Below are 23,092 nucleotides of genomic sequence, written 5' to 3' on the forward strand. Positions count from 1 at the left end.
GCATTTTGCAGTGAAATTCACACGGGCAACTACAAAAAGTCATTTCTATCGGTTGCAGAGTGCAAAGGCATGATTTATTCATGTTTTCGATGATCTCTTACATTTCCAAGTGACCTGAATTAGGACTTTCCCAAAAAGATGTGTTTGCGTGCCTGTGGCGAAAGGAGCTCCAAGTTGTGTATTTAGTGCAGGAGAGTGACATGACACACTCTACACAGGTTACACGGTGTTTTGACAGCACCAATATGCTTAAAACTGAAACTGCTACAAGGTGTGTGTATCATGCTGAATGAAGGCTGGTCATTTCAAAGAAAGAAGTGGAAATAAAAATCCAGGTGGTGAAACGAGCACACCAGTATGGGAGATGTGCATGTGTACAGTTTCAAGCAGCAGCTCTTTGTGAATACTTGGAAAAAGCTCTGTGAAAAAATTTTGTACTAAGCGGGATTTGGCCAAAGTTGAAACACCTTCCAAAACCAACCCTAAAGAACTTAGCCAAACAATGAATGTTGCAATAAGCTCCTGCAGGAAAGCTGCTTCAATAACACAACCCCCGAGCAGGTAGCTACATTCTGCACAGTACAAAATGCATATGCATTCCAGGCTGAAACCGCACACCAGAAGGAGGAATTGCATGTTTCTCTCTGAAGGAAGACTCAGCCACTATACTTTTGCTTTCTCCTTCAAGGTCTTTGTAGAAACGTGTATTTTCACTGGTGTAATACGTTTTGGGATGCATTGTTTCAATCTCTTGAAAGCCCCATGTTGTTTCTTAGACACTGTGGAAAAACGCGGATTATGTTTCCCAAATCTCTTGAAATCCAGGAAAACGCTCACTGCATAACTCTTGCTCAAACACACTCTTTCACCTACTGCGCTGAGAACATTCAAGAAAGCAGAAAAGAAGGGCATTTTGCAGTGAAATTCACACGGGCCCCTACAAAAAGTCATTTCTATCGGTTGCAGAGTGCAAAGGCATGATTTATTCATGTTTTCGATGATCTCTTACATTTCCAAGTGACCTGAATTAGGACTTTCCCAAAAAGATGTGTTTGCGTGCCTGTGGCGAAAGGAGCTCTAAGTTGTGTACTCAGTGCTGGAGAGTGACGCACTCTACACAGGTTACACAGCGATTTGAGAGCACGAAAATGCTTAAAACTGAAACTGCTACAAGGTGTGTGTACCATGATGAATGAAGGCTTGTCATTTGAAAGAAAGAAGAGGTAACCATAATCTAGGTCGTGAAAAGAGCACACCAGTATGGGGGATGTGCATGTGTTGTTTCAAGCAGCAGCTTTTCTGGACACTAGGAAACAGCGCTGTGAAAAAATTTCGTACGAAGCGGGATTTGGCCTAAGATGAAAGACCTTCTAAAACCAACCCTAAAGAGCTTAGCCAAACAATGAATGTTGCAATAAGCTCCTGCAGGAAAGGTGCTTCTATGACACAACCCTCGAGCAGGTAGCTACATTCTGCACAGTACAAAATGCATATAAATTCCAGGCTAAACACTTACTCCTGAAGGATGAAATGCATGTGTTTCTCTCTGAAAGAAGAGAAAGCCACTAGGCTTTTGCTTGCTCCTTCAAGATCTTAGTAGAAACGTGTGTTTTCACTGGTTGAATACGTTTTGGGATGCAATGTTTCAATCTGTTCCAAGTCTCATGTTGTTTCTTAGACAATGTGGAAAAACGTGGATTATGTTTCCCAAATCTCCTGAAATCCAGGAAAACGCACCGTGCATCACACATGCTCAAACACGCTCTTTGACCTAATGCGTTGAGAACATTCAAGAAAGCAGACAAGAAGGGCATTTTGCAGTGAATTTCAGACGGGCTTGTACAAAAGTCATTTCTATCGGTTGCAGAGTGCAAAAGGATGCATTACATCATGTTCTCGATGAAACCCTGACATTTCCAAGTGACCTGAATTAGGACTTTCACAAAAAGATGTTTGCGTGTTTGTGCCAAAAGGAGCTATAAGTTGTGTATTCAGTGCTGGAGAGTGACTCACTCTACACAGGTTACACAGCGTTTTGAGAGCACCAACATGCTTAAAAATGAAACTGCTACAAGATGTGTGTAGCATATTGAAAGAAGGCTTGTCATTTCGAAGAAGGAGGAGGAAACTAAAATCCAGGTAGTGAAACGAGCACACCAGTATGGGAGATGTGCATGTGTACACTTTCAAGCAGCAGCTCTTTGTGGACACTTGGAAATAGCGCTGGGAAAAATTTCTTACGAAGCGGGTTTTGCCAAAGTTGAAAGGCCATCCAAAACCAACTCTAAAGAACTGAGCCAAACAATGAATGTTGCAATAAGCTCCTGCAGGAAAGGTGTTTATATGACACAACCCCTGAGCAGGTAGCTACATTCTGCACAGTACAGAATGCATATGAATTCCAGGATGAATACTTACTCCAGAAGGGTGAAATGCCTGTGTTTCTCTCTGAAAGAAAAATCAGCCACTATGCTTTTGCTTGCTCCTTCAAAGTCTTTGTAGAAACGTGTGTTTTCACTGGTGGAATAGGTTTTGGGATGCATAGTTTAAATCTGTGTATTCAGAGCTGGAGAGTGACACACTCTACACAGGTTAAACAGCCTTCTGAGAGCACCAACATGCTTAAAATTGAAAGTGGTACAATGTGTGTGAAGCATGCTGAATGAAGGCTTGTCATTTCAAAGAAAGAAGAAGAAACCAAAATCCCGATAGTGAAAGGAGCACAACAGTATGGGACATGTGCATGTGTACAGTTTCAAGCAAGGGCTCTTTGTGGACACTTGGAAATAGCGCTGTGAAAAAATTTCGTATGAAGCAAAATTTGGTCAAAGTTGAAAGACCTTCCAAAACCAACCCTAAAGAACTTAGCCAAACAATGAATCTTGCAATAAGCTCCTGCAGGAAAGCTGCTTCAATAACACAACCCCCGAGCAGGTAGCTACATTCTGCAGAGTACAAAATGCATATGCATTCCAGGCTGAAACCGCACACCAGAAGGAGGAAATGCATGTTCCTCTCTGAAGGAAGACTCAGCCACTATACTTTTGCTTTCTCCTTCAAGGTCTTTGTAGAAACGTGTATTTTCACTGGTGTAATACGTTTTGGGATGCATTGTTTCAATCTCTTGAAAGCCCCATGTTGTTTCTTAGACAATGTGGAAAAACGCGGATTATGTTTCCCAAATCTCTTGAAATCCAGGAAAACGCTCACTGCATAACTCTTGCTCAAACACACTCTTTCACCTACTGCGCTGAGAACATTCAAGAAAGCAGAAAAGAAGGGCATTTTGCAGTGAAATTCACACGGGCAACTACAAAAAGTCATTTCTATCGGTTGCAGAGTGCAAAGGCATGATTTATTCATGTTTTCGATGATCTCTTACATTTCCAAGTGACCTGAATTAGGACTTTCCCAAAAAGATGTGTTTGCGTGCCTGTGGCGAAAGGAGCTCCAAGTTGTGTATTTAGTGCAGGAGAGTGACATGACACACTCTACACAGGTTACACGGTGTTTTGACAGCACCAATATGCTTAAAACTGAAACTGCTACAAGGTGTGTGTATCATGCTGAATGAAGGCTGGTCATTTCAAAGAAAGAAGTGGAAATAAAAATCCAGGTGGTGAAACGAGCACACCAGTATGGGAGATGTGCATGTGTACAGTTTCAAGCAGCAGCTCTTTGTGAATACTTGGAAAAAGCTCTGTGAAAAAATTTTGTACTAAGCGGGATTTGGCCAAAGTTGAAACACCTTCCAAAACCAACCCTAAAGAACTTAGCCAAACAATGAATGTTGCAATAAGCTCCTGCAGGAAAGCTGCTTCAATAACACAACCCCCGAGCAGGTAGCTACATTCTGCACAGTACAAAATGCATATGCATTCCAGGCTGAAACCGCACACCAGAAGGAGGAATTGCATGTTTCTCTCTGAAGGAAGACTCAGCCACTATACTTTTGCTTTCTCCTTCAAGGTCTTTGTAGAAACGTGTATTTTCACTGGTGTAATACGTTTTGGGATGCATTGTTTCAATCTCTTGCAAGCCCCATGTTGTTTCTTAGACACTGTGGAAAAACGCGGATTATGTTTCCCAAATCTCTTGAAATCCAGGAAAACGCTCACTGCATAACTCTTGCTCAAACACACTCTTTCACCTACTGCGCTGAGAACATTCAAGAAAGCAGAAAAGAAGGGCATTTTGCAGTGAAATTCACACGGGCCCCTACAAAAAGTCATTTCTATCGGTTGCAGAGTGCAAAGGCATGATTTATTCATGTTTTCGATGATCTCTTACATTTCCAAGTGACCTGAATTAGGACTTTCCCAAAAAGATGTGTTTGCGTGCCTGTGGCGAAAGGAGCTCTAAGTTGTGTACTCAGTGCTGGAGAGTGACGCACTCTACACAGGTTACACAGCGATTTGAGAGCACGAAAATGCTTAAAACTGAAACTGCTACAAGGTGTGTGTACCATGATGAATGAAGGCTTGTCATTTGAAAGAAAGAAGAGGTAACCATAATCTAGGTCGTGAAAAGAGCACACCAGTATGGGGGATGTGCATGTGTTGTTTCAAGCAGCAGCTTTTCTGGACACTAGGAAACAGCGCTGTGAAAAAATTTCGTACGAAGCGGGATTTGGCCTAAGATGAAAGACCTTCTAAAACCAACCCTAAAGAGCTTAGCCAAACAATGAATGTTGCAATAAGCTCCTGCAGGAAAGGTGCTTCTATGACACAACCCTCGAGCAGGTAGCTACATTCTGCACAGTACAAAATGCATATAAATTCCAGGCTAAACACTTACTCCTGAAGGATGAAATGCATGTGTTTCTCTCTGAAAGAAGAGAAAGCCACTAGGCTTTTGCTTGCTCCTTCAAGATCTTAGTAGAAACGTGTGTTTTCACTGGTTGAATACGTTTTGGGATGCAATGTTTCAATCTGTTCCAAGTCTCATGTTGTTTCTTAGACAATGTGGAAAAACGTGGATTATGTTTCCCAAATCTCCTGAAATCCAGGAAAACGCACCGTGCATCACACATGCTCAAACACGCTCTTTGACCTAATGCGTTGAGAACATTCAAGAAAGCAGACAAGAAGGGCATTTTGCAGTGAATTTCAGACGGGCTTGTACAAAAGTCATTTCTATCGGTTGCAGAGTGCAAAAGGATGCATTACATCATGTTCTCGATGAAACCCTGACATTTCCAAGTGACCTGAATTAGGACTTTCACAAAAAGATGTTTGCGTGTTTGTGCCAAAAGGAGCTATAAGTTGTGTATTCAGTGCTGGAGAGTGACTCACTCTACACAGGTTACACAGCGTTTTGAGAGCACCAACATGCTTAAAAATGAAACTGCTACAAGATGTGTGTAGCATATTGAAAGAAGGCTTGTCATTTCGAAGAAGGAGGAGGAAACTAAAATCCAGGTAGTGAAACGAGCACACCAGTATGGGAGATGTGCATGTGTACACTTTCAAGCAGCAGCTCTTTGTGGACACTTGGAAATAGCGCTGGGAAAAATTTCTTACGAAGCGGGTTTTGCCAAAGTTGAAAGGCCATCCAAAACCAACTCTAAAGAACTGAGCCAAACAATGAATGTTGCAATAAGCTCCTGCAGGAAAGGTGTTTATATGACACAACCCCTGAGCAGGTAGCTACATTCTGCACAGTACAGAATGCATATGAATTCCAGGATGAATACTTACTCCAGAAGGGTGAAATGCCTGTGTTTCTCTCTGAAAGAAAAATCAGCCACTATGCTTTTGCTTGCTCCTTCAAAGTCTTTGTAGAAACGTGTGTTTTCACTGGTGGAATAGGTTTTGGGATGCATAGTTTAAATCTGTGTATTCAGAGCTGGAGAGTGACACACTCTACACAGGTTAAACAGCCTTCTGAGAGCACCAACATGCTTAAAATTGAAAGTGGTACAATGTGTGTGAAGCATGCTGAATGAAGGCTTGTCATTTCAAAGAAAGAAGAAGAAACCAAAATCCCGATAGTGAAAGGAGCACAACAGTATGGGACATGTGCATGTGTACAGTTTCAAGCAAGGGCTCTTTGTGGACACTTGGAAATAGCGCTGTGAAAAAATTTCGTATGAAGCAAAATTTGGTCAAAGTTGAAAGACCTTCCAAAACCAACCCTAAAGAACTTAGCCAAACAATGAATCTTGCAATAAGCTCCTGCAGGAAAGCTGCTTCAATAACACAACCCCCGAGCAGGTAGCTACATTCTGCAGAGTACAAAATGCATATGCATTCCAGGCTGAAACCGCACACCAGAAGGAGGAAATGCATGTTCCTCTCTGAAGGAAGACTCAGCCACTATACTTTTGCTTTCTCCTTCAAGGTCTTTGTAGAAACGTGTATTTTCACTGGTGTAATACGTTTTGGGATGCATTGTTTCAATCTCTTGAAAGCCCCATGTTGTTTCTTAGACAATGTGGAAAAACGCGGATTATGTTTCCCAAATCTCTTGAAATCCAGGAAAACGCTCACTGCATAACTCTTGCTCAAACACACTCTTTCACCTACTGCGCTGAGAACATTCAAGAAAGCAGAAAAGAAGGGCATTTTGCAGTGAAATTCACACGGGCAACTACAAAAAGTCATTTCTATCGGTTGCAGAGTGCAAAGGCATGATTTATTCATGTTTTCGATGATCTCTTACATTTCCAAGTGACCTGAATTAGGACTTTCCCAAAAAGATGTGTTTGCGTGCCTGTGGCGAAAGGAGCTCCAAGTTGTGTATTTAGTGCAGGAGAGTGACATGACACACTCTACACAGGTTACACGGTGTTTTGACAGCACCAATATGCTTAAAACTGAAACTGCTACAAGGTGTGTGTATCATGCTGAATGAAGGCTGGTCATTTCAAAGAAAGAAGTGGAAATAAAAATCCAGGTGGTGAAACGAGCACACCAGTATGGGAGATGTGCATGTGTACAGTTTCAAGCAGCAGCTCTTTGTGAATACTTGGAAAAAGCTCTGTGAAAAAATTTTGTACTAAGCGGGATTTGGCCAAAGTTGAAACACCTTCCAAAACCAACCCTAAAGAACTTAGCCAAACAATGAATGTTGCAATAAGCTCCTGCAGGAAAGCTGCTTCAATAACACAACCCCCGAGCAGGTAGCTACATTCTGCACAGTACAAAATGCATATGCATTCCAGGCTGAAACCGCACACCAGAAGGAGGAATTGCATGTTTCTCTCTGAAGGAAGACTCAGCCACTATACTTTTGCTTTCTCCTTCAAGGTCTTTGTAGAAACGTGTATTTTCACTGGTGTAATACGTTTTGGGATGCATTGTTTCAATCTCTTGCAAGCCCCATGTTGTTTCTTAGACACTGTGGAAAAACGCGGATTATGTTTCCCAAATCTCTTGAAATCCAGGAAAACGCTCACTGCATAACTCTTGCTCAAACACACTCTTTCACCTACTGCGCTGAGAACATTCAAGAAAGCAGAAAAGAAGGGCATTTTGCAGTGAAATTCACACGGGCCCCTACAAAAAGTCATTTCTATCGGTTGCAGAGTGCAAAGGCATGATTTATTCATGTTTTCGATGATCTCTTACATTTCCAAGTGACCTGAATTAGGACTTTCCCAAAAAGATGTGTTTGCGTGCCTGTGGCGAAAGGAGCTCTAAGTTGTGTACTCAGTGCTGGAGAGTGACGCACTCTACACAGGTTACACAGCGATTTGAGAGCACGAAAATGCTTAAAACTGAAACTGCTACAAGGTGTGTGTACCATGATGAATGAAGGCTTGTCATTTGAAAGAAAGAAGAGGTAACCATAATCTAGGTCGTGAAAAGAGCACACCAGTATGGGGGATGTGCATGTGTTGTTTCAAGCAGCAGCTTTTCTGGACACTAGGAAACAGCGCTGTGAAAAAATTTCGTACGAAGCGGGATTTGGCCTAAGATGAAAGACCTTCTAAAACCAACCCTAAAGAGCTTAGCCAAACAATGAATGTTGCAATAAGCTCCTGCAGGAAAGGTGCTTCTATGACACAACCCTCGAGCAGGTAGCTACATTCTGCACAGTACAAAATGCATATAAATTCCAGGCTAAACACTTACTCCTGAAGGATGAAATGCATGTGTTTCTCTCTGAAAGAAGAGAAAGCCACTAGGCTTTTGCTTGCTCCTTCAAGATCTTAGTAGAAACGTGTGTTTTCACTGGTTGAATACGTTTTGGGATGCAATGTTTCAATCTGTTCCAAGTCTCATGTTGTTTCTTAGACAATGTCGAAAAACGTGGATTATGTTTCCCAAATCTCCTGAAATCCAGGAAAACGCACCGTGCATCACACATGCTCAAACACGCTCTTTGACCTAATGCGTTGAGAACATTCAAGAAAGCAGACAAGAAGGGCATTTTGCAGTGAATTTCAGACGGGCTTGTACAAAAGTCATTTCTATCGGTTGCAGAGTGCAAAAGGATGTATTACATCATGTTCTCGATGAAACCCTGACATTTCCAAGTGACCTGAATTAGGACTTTCACAAAAAGATGTTTGCGTGTTTGTGCCAAAAGGAGCTATAAGTTGTGTATTCAGTGCTGGAGAGTGACTCACTCTACACAGGTTACACAGCGTTTTGAGAGCACCAACATGCTTAAAAATGAAACTGCTACAAGATGTGTGTAGCATATTGAAAGAAGGCTTGTCATTTCAAAGAAGGAGGAGGAAACTAAAATCCAGGTAGTGAAACGAGCACACCAGTATGGGAGATGTGCATGTGTACACTTTCAAGCAGCAGCTCTTTGTGGACACTTGGAAACAGCGCTGGGAAAAATTTCTTACAAAGCGGGTTTTGCCAAAGTTGAAAGACCATCCAAAACCAACTCTAAAGAACTGAGCCCAACAATGAATGTTGCAATAAGCTCCTGCAGGAAAGGTGTTTATATGACACAACCCCCGAGCAGGTAGCTACATTCTCCACAGTACAGAATGCAAATGAATTCCAGGATGAAAACTCACTCCAGAAGGATGAAATGCATGTTTCTCTCTGAAAGACAACATAGCCACTATGGTTTTGCTTGCTCCTTCTGGGTCTTTGTAGAAACGTGTGTCTTCACTGCTACAATACGTTTTGGGATGCATTGTTTCAATCTCTTGCAAGCCTCATGTTGTTTCTTAGACAATGTGGAAAAACGCGGATTATGTTTCCCAAATCTCTTGAAATCCAGGAAAACGCTCACTGCATAACTCTGGCTCAAACACACTCTTTCACCTACTGCGCTGAGAACATTCAAGAAAGCAGAAAAGAAGGGCATTTTGCAGTGAAATTCACACGGGCAACTACAAAAAGTCATTTCTATCGGTTGCAGAGTGCAAAGGCATGATTTATTCATGTTTTCGATGATCTCTTACATTTCCAAGTGACCTGAATTAGGACTTTCCCAAAAAGATGTGTTTGCGTGCCTGTGGCGAAAGGAGCTCTAAGTTGTGTACTCAGTGCTGGAGAGTGACACACTCTACACAGGTTACACAGCGATTTGAGAGCACGAAAATGCTTAAAACTGAAACTGCTACAAGGTGTGTGTACCATGATGAATGAAGGCTTGTCATTTGAAAGAAAGAAGAGGTAACCATAATCTAGGTCGTGAAAAGAGCACACCAGTATGGGGGATGTGCATGTGTTGTTTCAAGCAGCAGCTTTTCTGAACACTAGGAAATAGCGCTGGGAAAAATTTCTTACGAAGCGGGTTTTGCCAAAGTTGAAAGACCATCCAAAACCAACTCTAAAGAACTGAGCCAAACAATGAATGTTGCAATAAGCTCCTGCAGGAAAGGTGTTTATATGACACAACCCCCGAGCAGGTAGCTACATTCTCCACAGTACAGAATGCAAATGAATTCCAGGATGAAAACTCACTCCAGAAGGATGAAATGCATGTTTCTCTCTGAAAGACAACATAGCCACTATGGTTTTGCTTGCTCCTTCTGGGTCTTTGTAGAAACGTGTGTCTTCACTGCTACAATACGTTTTGGGATGCATTGTTTCAATCTCTTGCAAGCCTCATGTTGTTTCTTAGACAATGTGGAAAAGAGCGGATAATGTCTCCCTAATCACATGAAATCCCGGAAAACAAACACTGCATCACCCTTGCTAAAACGCGCTCTTTCACCTAATTTGTTGAGAACATTCAAAAAAGCAGAAAAGAAGGGCATTTTGCAGTCAATTTTGGACGGGATTGTACAAAAATTAATTTCTATCGGTTGCACAGTGCAAACCATGATTGACTTCATGTTCTCGATGAGACCCTTACATTTCCAAGTGACCTGAATTAGGACTTTCCAAAAAGATGTGTTTGCGTGTCTGTCGCGAATGGAGACCTAGGTTGTGTATTCAGTGCTGGAGAGTGACTCACTCTACACAGGTTACACAGCGTTTTGAGAGCACCAACATGCTTAAAAGTGAAACTGCTACAAGATGTGTGTAGCATATTGAAAGAAGGCTTGTCATTTCAAAGAAGGAGGAGGAAACTAAAATCCAGGTAGTGAAACGAGCACACCAGTATGGTAGATGTGCATGTGTACACTTTCAAGCAGCAGCTCTTTGTGGACACTTGGAAACAGCGCTGGGAAAAATTTCTTATGAAGCGGGTTTTGCCAAAGTTGAAAGACCATCCAAAACCAACTCTAAAGAACTGAGCCAAACAATGAATGTTGCAATAAGCTCCTGCAGGAAAGGTGTTTATATGACACAACCCCTGAGCAGGTAGCTACATTCTGCACAGTACAGAATGCATATGAATTCCAGGATGAATACTTACTCCAGAAGGGTGAAATACCTGTGTTTCTCTCTGAAAGAAAAATCAGCCACTATGCTTTTGCTTGCTCCTTCAAAGTCCTTGTAGAAACGTGTGTTTTCACTGGTGGAATAGGTTTTGGGATGCATTGTTTAAATCTGTGTATTCAGAGCTGGAGAGTGACACACTCTACACAGGTTAAACAGCCTTCTGAGAGCACCAACATGCTTAAAATTGAAAGTGGTACAATGTGTGTGAAGCATGCTGAATGAAGGCTTGTCATTTCAAAGAAAGAAGAAGAAACCAAAATCCCAATAGTGAAAGGAGCACAACAGTATGGGACATGTGCATGTGTACAGTTTCAAGCAAGGGCTCTTTGTGGACACTTGGAAACAGCGCTGTGAAAAAATTTCGTATGAAGCGAAATTTGGTCAAAGTTGAAAGACCTTCCAAAACCAACCCTAAAGAACTTAGCCAAACAATGAATCTTGCAATAAGCTCCTGCAGGAAAGCTGCTTCAATAACACAACCCCCGAGCAGGTAGCTACATTCTGCAGAGTACAAAATGCATATGCATTCCAGGCTGAAACCGCACACCAGAAGGAGGAAATGCATGTTCCTCTCTGAAGGAAGACTCAGCCACTATACTTTTGCTTGCTCCTTCAATGTCTTTTTAGAAACATCTTTTCTCACTGGTGTAATAGGTTTTGGGATGCATTGTTTCAATCTCTTCCAAAACACATGTTGTTTCTAAGATAACGTGGAAAAACGTGGATTATGTTTCCCAAATTTCTTGAAATCTAGAAAAACGCACACTGCATCACACTTGCTCAAACACTCTTTCACCTACTGCGCTGAGAACATTCAAGAAAGCAGAAAAGAAGGGCATTTTGCAGTGAATTTCGGACGGGCTTGTACAACAAGTCATTTCTATCGCTTACAGGGTGCAAAGCATGATTGACTTCACGTTCTCGATGAAACCCTTACATTTCCAAGTAACTTGAGTTAGGACTTTCCCAAAAATTGTTTTTGAGTGTCTGTGGCGAAAGGAGCTCTAAGTTGTGTATTCAGTGGTGGAGAGTGACACACTCTACACAGGTTACACAGCGATTTGAGAGCACGAAAATGCTTAAAACTGAAACTGCTACAAGGTGTGTGTACCATGATGAATGAAGGCTTGTCATTTGAAAGAAAGAAGAGGTAACCATAATCTAGGTCGTGAAACGAGCACACCAGTATGGGGGATGTGCATGTGTTGTTTCAAGCAGCAGCTTTTCTGGACACTAGGAAACAGCGCCGGTTAGGGTTACGATGGACGTAGGGTTGGGGTTATGTTGAGGGCTAGGGTTAGAGATCCGGTTAGGGTTACGATTGGACCTAGGGTTAGGATTATGTTGAGGGCTAGGTTTAGATATCCGGTTAGGGTTACGATTGGATCTAGGGTTCGGGTTATGTTGAGGGCTAGGGTTAGAGATCCAGTTAGGTTTACGATTGGACCTAGGGTTCAGGTTATGTTGAGGGCTATGGTTAGAGATCCGGTTAGGGTTACAATTGGAGCTAGGGTTAGGGTTATGTTGAGCGCTAGGGTAGGAGATCCGGTTAGGGTTACGATTGGACGTAGGGTTACGGTTCTGTTGAGGGCTAGTGTTAGAGATCCGGTTAGGGTTACGATTGGACCTAGGGTTAGGGTTATGTTGAGGGCTAGGGTTAGAGATCCGTTTAGGGTTACGATTGTACCTAGGGTTAGGGTTATGTTGAGGGCTAGGGTTAGAGATCCGGTTAGGGTTACGATTGGACCAAGGGATAGGGTTATGTTGAGGGCTAGGGTTAGAGGTCCTGTTAGGGTTACGATTGGACCTAGGGTTAGGGTTATGTTGAGGGCTAGGGTTAGAGTTCCGGTTAGGGTTACGATTGGACCTAGGGTTAGGGTTATGTTGAGGGCTAGGGTTAGAGATCCGGTTAGGATTACGATTGGACCTAGGGTTAGGGTTTTGTTGAGGGCTAGGGTTAGAGATCCGGTTAGGGTTACGATTGGACCTAGGGTTAGGGTTATGTTGAGCGCTAGGGCTAGAGATCCGGTTAGGGTTACGATTGGACCTAGGGTTAGTGTTATGTTGAGGGCTAAGGTTAGAGATCCGGTTAGGGTTACGATGGACCTAGGATTAGGGTTATGTTGAGGGCTAGGGTTAGAGATCCGGTTAGGGTTACGATTGGACCTAGGGATAGGGTTATGTTGAGGGCTAGGGTTAGAGATCCGGTTAGGGTTACGATTGGACCTAGGGTTAGGGGTATGTTGAGGGCTAGGGTTAGAGATCCGGTTAGGGTTACGATTGGAGCTAGGGTTAGGGTTATGTTGAGGGCTAGGTTTAGAGATCCGGTTAGGGTTACGATTGGACCAAGGGATAGGGTTATGTAGAATGCTAGGGTTAGAGATCCGGTTAGGGTTACGATTGGACCTAGGGTTAGGGTTATGTTGAGGGCTAGGGTTCTATATCCGGTTAGGGTTACGATTGGACCTAGGGTTAGGATTATGTTGAGGGCTAGGGCTAGAGATCCGGTTAGAGTTACGATTGGACCTAGGGTTAGGGTTATGTTGAGAGCTAGGGTTATAGATCCTGTTAGGGTTACGATTGGACCTAGGGTTACGGTTATGTTGAGAGCTAGGGTTAGACATCCGGTTAGGGTTACAATTGCACCTAGGGTTCTGTTTATCTTGAGGGCAAGGGTTAGAGATCCGGTTAGGGTTACGATTGGACCTAGGGTTAGGGTTATGTTGAGGGCTAGGGTTAGAGATCCGGTTAGGGTTACGATTGGACCAAGGGTTAGGGTTATGTTGAGGACTAGGGTTAGAGATCCGGTTAGGGTTACGATTGGAGCTAGGGTTCGGGTTATGTTGAGGGCTAGGGTTAGAGATCCGGTCAGGGTTGCAATTGGACCTAGGGTTAGGGTTATGTTGAGGGATAGTGTTAGAGGTCCGGTTAGGGTTACGATTGGACCTAGTGTTAGGGTTATGTTGAGGGCTAAGTTTAGAGAGACGCTTAGGGTTACAATTGGACCTAGGGTTAGGATTATGTTGAGGGCTAGGTTTAGAGAGAAGGTTAGGGTACGATTGGACTTAGGGTTAGGGTTATGTTGAGGGCTAGGGTTAGAGATTCGGTTAGGGTTACGATTGGACCTAGGGTTAGGATTATGTTGAGGGCTGGGGTTAGAGATCCGGTTAGGGTTATGATTGGACATAGGGTTAGGGTTATGTTGAGGGATAGGGTTAGAGGTCCGGTTAGGGTTACGATTGGACCTAGGGTTAGGGTTATGTTGAGGGATAGGGTTAGAGGTCCGGTTAGGGTTACGATTGGACCTAGGGTTAGGGTTATGTTGAGGACTAGGGTTAGAGGTCCGGTTAGGGTTACGATTGGACCTAGGGTTAGGGTTATGTTGAGGGCTAGGGTTAGAAATCCGGTTAGGGTTACGATTGGACCTAGCGTTAGGGTTATGTTTAGGGCTAGGGCTAGAGATCCGGTTAGGGTTACGATTGAATCTAGTGTTCGGGTTATGTTGAGGTCTAGGGTTAGAGATCCGGTTAGGGTTACGATTGGACCAAGGGATAGGGTTATGTAGAATGCTAGGGTTAGAGATCCAGTTAGGGTTACGATTGGACCTAGGGTTAGGGTTATGTTGAGGGCTAGGGTTCTATATCCGGTTAGGGTTACGATTGGACCTAGGGTTAGGATTATGTTGAGGGCTAGGGCTAGAGATCCGGTTAGACTTACGATTGGACCTAGGGTTAGGGTTATGTTGAGAGCTAGGGTTATAGATCCTGTTAGGGTTACGATTGGACCTAGGGTTAGGGTTATGTTGAGAGCTAGGGTTAGACATCCGGTTAGGGTTACGATTGGACCTAGGGTTCTGTTTATCTTGAGGGCAAGGGTTAGAGATCCGGTTAGGGTTACGATTGGACCTAGGGTTAGGGTTATGTTGAGGGCTAGGGTTAGAGATCCGGTTAGGGTTACGATTGGTCCAAGGGTTAGGGTTATGTTGAGGACTAGGGTTAGAGATCCGGTTAGGGTTACGATTGGACCTAGGGTTAGGGTTATTTTGAGGGCTGGGGTTAGAGATCCGGTCAGGGTTGCGATTGGACCTAGGGATAGGGTTATGTAGAATGCTAGGGTTAGAGATCCGGTTAGGGTTACGATTGGACCTAGGGTTAGGGTTATGTTGAGGGCTAGGTTTAGAGAGACGGTTAGGGTTACGATTGGACCTAGGGTTAGGATTATGTTGAGGGCTAGGGCTAGAGATCCGGTTAGAGTTACGATTGGACCTAGGGTTAGCGTTATGTTGAGAGCTAGGGTTATAGATCCTGTTAGGGTTACGATTGGACCTAGGGTTAGGGTTATGTTGAGGGCTATGGTTAGACATCCGGTTAGGGTTACGATTGGACCTAGGGTTCTGTTTATCTTGAGGGCAAGGGTTAGAGATCCGGTTAGGGTTACGATTGGACCTAGGGTTAGGGTTATGTTGAGGGCTAGGGTTAGAGATCCAGTTAGGGTTACGATTGGACCAAGGGTTAGGGTTATGTTGAGGACTAGGGTTAGAGATCCGGTTAGGGTTACGATTGGAGCTAGGGTTCGGGTTATGTTGAGGGCTAGGGTTAGAGATCCGGTCAGGGTTGCGATTGGACCTAGGGTTAGGGTTATGTTGATGGATAGTGTTAGAGGTCCGGTTAGGGTTACGATTGGACCTAGTGTTAGAGTTATGTTGAGGGCTAGGTTTAGAGAGACGGTTAGGGTTACAATTGGACCTAGGGTTAGGATTATGTTGAGGGCTAGGTTTAGAGAGACGGTTAGGGTACGATTGGACTTAGGGTTAGGGTTATGTTGAGGGCTAGGGTTAGAGATCCGGTTAGGGTTACGATTGGACCTAGGGTTAGGGTTATGTTGAGGGCTGGGGTTAGAGATCCGGTTAGGGTTACGATTGGACCTAGGGTTAGGGTTATGTTGAGGGATAGGGTTAGAGGTCCGGTTAGGGTTACGATTGGACCTAGGGTTAGGGTTATGTTGAGGGATAGGGTTAGAGGTCCGGTTAGGGTTAGGATTGGACCTAGGGTTAGGGTTATGTTGAGGACTAGGGTTAGAGGTCCGGTTAGGGTTACGATTGGACCTAGGGTTAGGGTTATGTTGAGGGCTAGGGTTAGAGATCCGTTTAGGGTTACGATTGGACCTAGCGTTAGGGTTAGGTTTAGGGCTAGGGCTAGAGATCCGGTTAGGGTTACGATTGAATCTAGTGTTCGGGTTATGTTGAGGTCTAGGGTTAGAGATCCGGTTAGGGTTACGATTGGACCTAGGGTTCGGTTTATCTTGAGGGCAAGGTTTAGAGATCCGGTTAGGGTTACGATTGGACCTAGGGTTAGGGGTATGTTGAGGGCTAGGGTTAGAGATCCGGTTAGGGTTACGATTGGAGCTAGGGTTTGGGTTATGTTGAGGGCTAGGTTTAGAGATCCGCTTAGGGTTACGATTGGACCAAGGGATAGGGTTATGTAGAATGCTAGGGTTAGAGATACGGTTAGGGTTACGATTGGACCTAGGGTTAGGGTTATGTTGAGGGCTAGGGTTCTATATCCGGTTAGGGTTACGATTGGACCTAGGGTTAGGATTATGTTGAGGGCTAGGGCTAGAGATCCGGTTAGAGTTACGATTGGACCTAGGGTTAGGGTTATGTTGAGAGCTAGGGTTATAGATCCTGTTAGGGTTACGATTGGACCTAGGGTTAGGGTTATGTTGAGAGCTAGGGTTAGACATCCGGTTAGGGTTACTATTGGACCTAGGGTTCTGTTTATCTTGAGGGCAAGGGTTAGAGATCCGGTTAGGGTTACGATTGGACCTAGGGTTAGGGTTATGTTGAGGGCTAGGGTTAGTGATCCAGTTAGGGTTACGATTAGACCTAGGGTTAGGGTTATGTTGAGGGCTAGGTTTAGAGAGACGGTTAGGGTTACGATTGGACCTAGGGTTAGGGTTATGTTGAGGGCTAGGTTTAGAGAGACGGTTAGGGTACGATTGGACCTAGGGTTAGGGTTATGTTGTGGGCTAGGGTTAGAGATCCGGTTAGGGTTACGATTGGACCTAGGGTTAGGTTTATGTTGAGGGCTAGGGTTAGAGAGACGGTTAGGGTACGATTGGACCTAGGGTTAGGGTTATCTTGAGGGCTAGGTTTAGAGATCCGGTTAGGGTTACGATTGGACTTAGGGTTAGGGTTATTTTGAGGGCTGGGGTTACAGATCCGGTTAGGGTTACAATTGGACCTAGGGTTTGGGTTATGTTGAGGGCTAGGGTTAGAGATCCGGTTAGGGTTACGATTGGACCTAGGGTTAGGGTTATGTTGAGGGCTGGGGTTAGAGATCCGGTTAGGGTTACAATTGGACCTAGGGTTAGGGTTATGTTGAGGGCTAGGGTTAGAGATCCGGTTAGGGTTACGAATGGACCTAGTGTTAGGGTTATGTTGAGGGCTGGGGTTAGAGATCCGGTTAGGGTTACACTTGGACCTAGGGTTAGGGTTATGTTGAGGGCTGGGGTTAGAGATCCGGTTAGTGTTACAATTGGACCTAGGGTTAGGGTTATGTTGAGGGCTAGGGTTAGAGATCCGGTTAGGGTTACGATTGGATCTAGGGTTAGGGTTATGTTGTGGGCTAGGGTTAGAGATCCGGTTAGGGTTACGATTGAACCTAGGGTTAGGGTTATGTTGACGGCTGGGTTTAGAGATCCCGTTAGGGTTACAATTGGACCTAGGGTTAGGGTTATGTTGAGGGCTAGGGTTAGAGATCCGGTTAGGGTTACGATTGGACCTAGGGTTAGGTATGTTGAGGGCTAGGGTTAGAGATCCGGTTAGGGTTACGATTGGACCTAGGGTTAGGGTTATGTTGAGGGCTAGGGTTAGAGATCCGGTTAGGGTTACGATTGGACCTAGGGTTAGGGTTATGTTGAGAGATAGGGTTAGAGGTCCGGTTAGGGTTACGATTGGACCTAGGGTTAGGGTTATGTTGAGGACTAGGGTTAGAGGTCCGGTTAGGGTTACGATTGGACCTAGGGTTAGGGTTATGTTGAGGGCTAGGGTTAGAGATCCGGTTAGGGTTACAATTGGACCTAGGGTTAGGGTTATGTTGAGGGCTATGTTTAGAGATCCGGTTAGGGTTACGATTGGACCTAGGGTTAGGTTTATGTTGAGGGCTAGGGTTAGAGATCCAGTTAGGGTTATGATTGGACCTAGGGTTAAGGTTATGTTGAGGGCTAGGGTTAGAGATCCTGTTAGGGTTACGATTGGATCTAGGGTTAGGCGTATGTTGAGGGCTAAGGTTAGAGATCCGGTTAGGGTTACGATTGGACCTAGGGTTAGGGTTATGTTGAGGGCTAGGGTTAGAGATCCGGTTAGGGTTACGATTGGACCTAGGGTTAGGGTTATGTTGAGGGCTGGGGTTAGAGATCCGGTTAGTGTTACAATTGGACCTAGGGTTAGGGTTATGTTGAGGGCTAGGGTTAGAGATCCGGTTAGGGTTACGATTGGATCTAGGGTTAGGTTTATGTTGAGGGCTAGGGTTAGAGATCCGGTTAGGGTTACGATTGGACCTAGGGTTAGGATTATGTTGAGGGCTAGGGTTAGAGATCCGGTTAGGGTACGATTGGACCTAGGGTTAGGGTTATATTTAGGGATAGGGTTAGAGGTCCGGTTAGGGTTACGAATGGACCTAGGGTTAGGGCTATGTTGAGGACTAGGGTTAGAGGTCCGGTTAGGGTTACGATTGGACCTAGGGTTAGGGTTATGTTGAGGGCTAGGGTTAGAGATCCAGTTAGGGTTACGATTGGACCTAGGGTTAGGGTTATGTTGAGGGCTAGGTTTAGAGAGACGGTTAGGGTTACGATTGGACCTAGGGTTAGGGTTATGTTGAGGGCTAGGTTTAGAGAGACGGTTAGGGTACGATTGGACCTAGGGTTAGGGTTATGTTGTGGGCTAGGGTTAGAGATCCGGTTAGGGTTACGATTGGACCTAGGGTTAGGTTTATGTTGAGGGCTAGGGTTAGAGAGACGGTTAGGGTACGATTGGACCTAGGGTTAGGGTTATCTTGAGGGCTAGGGTTAGAGATCCGGTTAGGGTTACAATTGGACCTAGGGTTTGGGTTATGTTGAGGGCTAGGGTTAGAGGTCCGGTTAGGGTTACGATTGGACCTAGTGTTAGGATTATGTTGAGGGCTAGGTTTAGAGAGACGGTTAGGGTTACAATTGGACCTAGGGTTAGGATTATGTTGAGGGCTAGGTTTAGAGATCCGGTTAGGGTTACGATTGGACCTAGGGTTAGGGTTATGTTGAGGGCTAGGGTTAGAGATCCGGTTAGGGTTACGATTGGACCTAGGGTTAGGGTTATGTTGAGGGCTAGGGTTAGAGGTCCGGTTAGGGTTACGATTGGACCTAGCGTTAGGGTTATGTTTAGGGCTAGGGCTAGAGATCCGGTTAGGGTTACGATTGAATCTAGTGTTCGGGTTATGTTGAGGTCTAGGGTTAGAGATCCGGTTAGGGTTACGATTGGACCAAGGGATAGGGTTATGTAGAATGCTAGGGTTAGAGATCCAGTTAGGGTTACGATTGGACCTAGGGTTAGGGTTATGTTGAGAGATAGGGTTAGAGGTCCGGTTAGGGTTACGATTGGACCTAGGGTTAGGGTTATGTTGAGGACTAGGGTTAGAGGTCCGGTTAGGGTTACGATTGGACCTAGGCTTAGGGTTATGTTGAGGGCTAGGGTTAGAGATCCGGTTAGGGTTACAATTGGACCTAGGGTTAGGGTTATGTTGAGGGCTATGTTTAGAGATCCGGTTAGGGTTACGATTGGACCTAGGGTTAGGTTTATGTTGAGGGCTAGGGTTAGAGATCCAGTTAGGGTTATGATTGGACCTAGGGTTAAGGTTATGTTGAGGGCTAGGGTTAGAGATCCTGTTAGGGTTACGATTGGATCTAGGGTTAGGCGTATGTTGAGGGCTAGGGTTAGAGATCCGGTTAGGGTTACGATTGGACCTAGGGTTAGGGTTATGTTGAGGGCTAGGGTTAGAGATCCGGTTAGGGTTACGATTGGACCTAGGGTTAGGGTTATGTTGAGAGATAGGGTTAGAGGTCCGGTTAGGGTTACGATTGGACCTAGGGTTAGGGTTATGTAGAGGACTAGGGTTAGAGGTCCGGTTAGGGTTACGATTGGACCTAGGGTTAGGGTTATGTTGAGGGCTAGGGTTAGAGATCCGGTTAGGGTTACGATTGGACCTAGGGTTAGGGTTATGTTGAGAGATAGGGTTAGAGGTCCGGTTAGGGTTACGATTTGACCTAGGGTTAGGGTTATGTTGAGGACTAGGGTTAGAGGTCCGGTTAGGGTTACGATTGGACCTAGGGTTAGGGTTATGTTGAGGGCTAGGGTTAGAGATCCGGTTAGGGTTACAATTGAACCTAGGGTTAGGGTTATGTTGAGGGCTATGTTTAGAGATCCGGTTAGGGTTACGATTGGACCTAGGGTTAGGTTTATGTTGAGGGCTAGGGTTAGAGATCCAGTTAGGGTTATGATTGGACCTAGGGTTAAGGTTATGTTGAGGGCTAGGGTTAGAGATCCTGTTAGGGTTACGATTGGATCTAGGGTTAGGCGTATGTTGAGGGCTAAGGTTAGAGATCCGGTTAGGGTTACGATTGGACCTAGGGTTAGGGTTATGTTGAGGGTAGGGTTAGAGATCCGGTTAGGGTTACGATTGGACCTAGGGTTAGGGTTATGTTGAGGGCTGGGGTTAGAGATCCGGTTAGTGTTACAATTGGACCTAGGGTTAGGGTTATGTTGAGGGCTAGGGTTAGAGATCCGGTTAGGGTTACGATTTGATCTAGGGTTAGGTTTATGTTGAGGGCTAGGGTTAGAGATCCGGTTAGGATTACGATTGGACCTAGGGTTAGGATTATGTTGAGGGCTAGGGTTAGAGATCCGGTTAGGGTACGATTGGACCTAGGGTTAGGGTTATATTTAGGGATAGGGTTAGAGGTCCGGTTAGGGTTACGAATGGACCTAGGGTTAGGGCTATGTTGAGGACTAGGGTTAGAGGTCCGGTTAGGATTACGATTGGACCTAGGGTTAGGGTTATGTTGAGGGCTAGGGTTAGAGATCCAGTTAGGGTTACGATTGGACCTAGGGTTAGGGTTATGTTGAGGGCTAGGTTTAGAGAGACGGTTAGGGTTACGATTGGACCTAGGGTTAGGGTTATGTTGAGGGCTAGGTTTAGAGAGACGGTTAGGGTATGATTGGACCTAGGGTTAGGGTTATGTTGTGGGCTAGGGTTAGAGATCCGGTTAGGGTTACGATTGGACCTAGGGTTAGGTTTATGTTGAGGGCTAGGGTTAGAGAGACGGTTAGGGTACGATTGGACCTAGGGTTAGGGTTATCTTGAGGGCTAGGGTTAGAGATCCGGTTAGGGTTACAATTGGACCTAGGGTTTGGGTTATGTTGAGGGCTAGGGTTAGAGGTCCGGTTAGGGTTACGATTGGACCTAGTGTTAGGATTATGTTGAGGGCTAGGTTTAGAGAGACGGTTAGGGTTACAATTGGACCTAGGGTTAGGATTATGTTGAGGGCTAGGTTTAGAGATCCGGTTAGGGTTACGATTGGACCTAGGGTTAGGGTTATGTTGAGGGCTAGGGTTAGAGATCCGGTTAGGGTTACGATTGGACCTAGGGTTAGGGTTATGTTGAGGGCTAGGGTTAGAGGTCCGGTTAGGGTTACGATTGGACCTAGCGTTAGGGTTATGTTTAGGGCTAGGGCTAGAGATCCGGTTAGGGTTACGATTGAATCTAGTGTTCGGGTTATGTTGAGGTCTAGGGTTAGAGATCCGGTTAGGGTTACGATTGGACCAAGGGATAGGGTTATGTAGAATGCTAGGGTTAGAGATCCAGTTAGGGTTACGATTGGACCTAGGGTTAGGGTTATGTTGAGAGATAGGGTTAGAGGTCCGGTTAGGGTTACGATTGGACCTAGGGTTAGGGTTATGTTGAGGACTAGGGTTAGAGGTCCGGTTAGGGTTACGATTGGACCTAGGGTTAGGGTTATGTTGAGGGCTAGGGTTAGAGATCCGGTTAGGGTTACAATTGGACCTAGGGTTAGGGTTATGTTGAGGGCTATGTTTAGAGATCCGGTTAGGGTTACGATTGGACCTAGGGTTAGGTTTATGTTGAGGGCTAGGGTTAGAGATCCAGTTAGGGTTATGATTGGACCTAGGGTTAAGGTTATGTTGAGGGCTAGGGTTAGAGATCCTGTTAGGGCTACGATTGGATCTAGGGTTAGGCGTATGTTGAGGGCTAGGGTTAGAGATCCGGTTAGGGTTACGATTGGACCTAGGGTTAGGGTTATGTTGAGGGCTAGGGTTAGAGATCCGGTTAGGGTTACGATTGGACCTAGGGTTAGGGTTATGTTGAGAGATAGGGTTAGAGGTCCGGTTAGGGTTACGATTGGACCTAGGGTTAGGGTTATGTTGAGGACTAGGGTTAGAGGTCCGGTTAGGGTTACGATTGGACCTAGGGTTAGGGTTATGTTGAGGGCTAGGGTTAGAGATCCGGTTAGGGTTACAATTGGACCTAGGGTTAGGGTTATGTTGAGGGCTATGTTTAGAGATCCGGTTAGGGTTACGATTGGACCTAGGGTTAGGTTTATGTTGAGGGCTAGGGTTAGAGATCCAGTTAGGGTTATGATTGGACCTAGGGTTAAGGTTATGTTGAGGGCTAGGGTTAGAGATCCTGTTAGGGTTACGATTGGATCTAGGGTTAGGCGTATGTTGAGGGCTAGGGTTAGAGATCCGGTTAGGGTTACGATTGGACCTAGGGTTAGGGTTATGTTGAGGGCTAGGGTTAGAGATCCGGTTAGGGTTACGATTGGACCTAGGGTTAGGGTTATGTTGAGGGCTGGGGTTAGAGATCCGGTTAGTGTTACAATTGGACCTAGGGTTAGGGTTATGTTGAGGGCTAGGGTTAGAGATCCGGTAGGGTTACGATTGGATCTAGGGTTAGGTTTATGTTGAGGGCTAGGGTTAGAGATCCGGTTAGGGTTACGATTGGACCTAGGGTTAGGATTATGTTGAGGGCTAGGGTTAGAGATCCGGTTAGGGTACGATTGGACCTAGGGTTAGGGTTATATTTAGGGATAGGGTTAGAGGTCCGGTTAGGGTTACGAATGGATCTAGGGTTAGGGTTATGTTGAGGACTAGGGTTAGAGGTCCGGTTAGGGTTACGATTGGACCTAGGGTTAGGGTTATGTTGAGGGCTAGGGTTAGAGATCCAGTTAGGGTTACGATT

This window comes from Miniopterus natalensis, chromosome 2, assembly GCF_054644295.1.
Source record: "Miniopterus natalensis isolate mMinNat1 chromosome 2, mMinNat1.hap1, whole genome shotgun sequence".
Lineage (NCBI taxonomy): Eukaryota > Metazoa > Chordata > Mammalia > Chiroptera > Miniopteridae > Miniopterus > Miniopterus natalensis.